The following is a 2,500-nucleotide window of genomic DNA, read 5'->3' on the forward strand; positions in this document are numbered from 1 at the left end:
AGTTAAATAGCTCTCAAAAGACCTGATTCTAAAATAAATATAAAAATACAGCTAGTATAGCACAACACATCCTGCCCAAAAATCTTGGCAAAGAGAGAGAGAGAGAGAGAGAGAGAGAGAGAGAGAGAGAGAGAGAGGGGGAGGGGTTGCATTTCTTTATGTTAGGAGAGTTTTTTCTTTAACGCTTTATCACACTGATTTGTAGTAAATCTCTTTAGGTAAACAAGTGTATTGTTTACCATTTGAAGGGCCAAAAAGGTTATTGAACTCGATTATCATCTTCCTACAACGTGGTAAATTTATTTATCTTCCACAATTAAATCACCGATAATCATATTGTACCAACCGTGTGTCACACAATTGTACATAATTATTTTGTATATATTATGTTTGTATCTGCGCTCTTCCCTCGCACTAAAAAGAACCTGAATGATCATGTCTCCGGTTTTGCTCTGTAACATTGTCTGTCTCTCGAACATGTTATGTCCTGTTGCCTTGAGGTTTTGTATATAAAGGAGAGTGTTCCTTAATAAACAACTCAGTTGATTGCATCCTGCCTTTGAGTTCACAACCCTCTCTCGGCTCGTCACAATATCATCATAATGAATAATTTTTACGCCGGTGGTTGCGCATAAACCCTTAAGGCTTAAAGGCTTCTCATGAATGGCTGAGTCAAAGGACAACGACAATGCCCTCGAGACTGACCATATGCACATATAATCAGCGCCCAAGTCTCCTATCCACCCAAGCTAGGACCAGAGATGGCCAGGCAATGGCTGCCATAACTCAGCAGGTAGACCTATAGGCTGCCCCAATCCCCCCGAGACTTAAACACCAGTTAGGCACATTGCCAGGCAAGGACGTTTCCAATAGGCCACCATATCCATCCATGTCAATTGCACCAAGGAATCAATATGCAAATGATAATTCATTTGCTATTCCCTGGACATTACATTACAATCATATATCAGTGAAAATATTTCCAAATAAAGTGTGCTTGCTAAATACGCAGGCAGCAAATGCTTAAATGATTGTTTTCAATGCATTTACAATCGCTTGATGTCAATTCAAATTAATGGTATATGAAATTACACTCGTAACCGAGTACGTACTTCTTTTCATGCTTTGAATTCCAGGAATGTTGGCATTTTGGAAATGCTTCAATAAATGTTTATAGTAGGCCAGTGCTTTTCATTATTTACTTAATTAGTAGAATGTGATTAACTTTCCATTTTATTATTATTATTATTATTATTATTATTATTATTATTATTATTATTATTATTATTACACGCCAAGCTATAACCCTAGTTGGAAAAGCATGATGCTATAACATATTAGTATTTCTTTTTTAGTTTCTCTCAATGAGAAAGTGGCTTCTTTTTCCCAAGCCACACCAAACCGTTGTGCGAGCGAGCAGCCAGGTGATAACTGAAAGGCGAGGTGAATGCAACTAACTTTATTTCAACGGACAGCAAGCTTAAATGCAAGTGTTTCAGAGCAAGAAGGTCACAAAAATTCAAACACAACAATTCCTGATAAGACAGGCTCCATCAGGTTCTGTTAACAGTGAGGTGTAGAGCAAGACATATACTAAAAAAAGAGAACGAGAGTGCATGAAACAAGTGAGGTACACCGTTTAAAGGTTTGTTATGCCATAGGTAGCAGGACAATGCCCTAGAGATTGACCATAGCCACATATGTTCAGCGCCTAAGCCACCTCTCTATCCAATCTAGGACCAGGGAGTGCCAGATAATGGCTCCTTAGCTCACAAGGATGGTGATGTTGCAAACACTAGAGGAACTAACGAGCTTTATTGCGACTCGAACTCCATTCCGGCAGATCGCCTAGCAGGGACGTTTTCAACACCCAATCTAGGACCAGGGAGGATTAGACAATGGGTGTTGAGACTCATTAAGTAGACCTATAAGCTCTCCTAAGTCCCACTCCTTAGCTCGCAAGGATCGAGAGGTTTTAGCGTGACTCGAACTCCAGTCCGGCAAATCGCCAAGCAAGCATGTTTTCAATAGGTCACAATTGCTCAGTTCCAAATGTTAATTGCAATAGCTTGCAGGGGCTTAGAATCTGCAAACACGATAAACAAAAGGTAAATTAAACTGACTACAAAACGCAAGTTTTCATTGCAAATAACTCAATGTTTACAAAGGGAGACTTATCCAGCCGGCACAAGAAACCAAAACACAACGCTGCTCCCAAAATTGAAATGATAGAAATAACAGCAAAAGATTGAAGGCTGCATTGTATTTCCAGTATAGATTTTGACAAGGAAGTGAAAATGAAAGCTTAAAGGAAGGCACGTCTAGAAGATATCCCTGTTAAATGGACAACCATAAAAGGAAATCCTGGGCTCTTGAACAGAAAGATAAAGGAGGAAAAGATATTTAAATTTTGATTGAACCCCAAAATAACTTTTTTTTTTTTTTTAAACCAAAACCCTTCCCTTTCTCTATGTCTAAACTTTATCCTCATTCATAATAC

This window comes from Palaemon carinicauda, chromosome 14, assembly GCF_036898095.1.
Source record: "Palaemon carinicauda isolate YSFRI2023 chromosome 14, ASM3689809v2, whole genome shotgun sequence".
Classification (NCBI taxonomy): domain Eukaryota; kingdom Metazoa; phylum Arthropoda; class Malacostraca; order Decapoda; family Palaemonidae; genus Palaemon; species Palaemon carinicauda.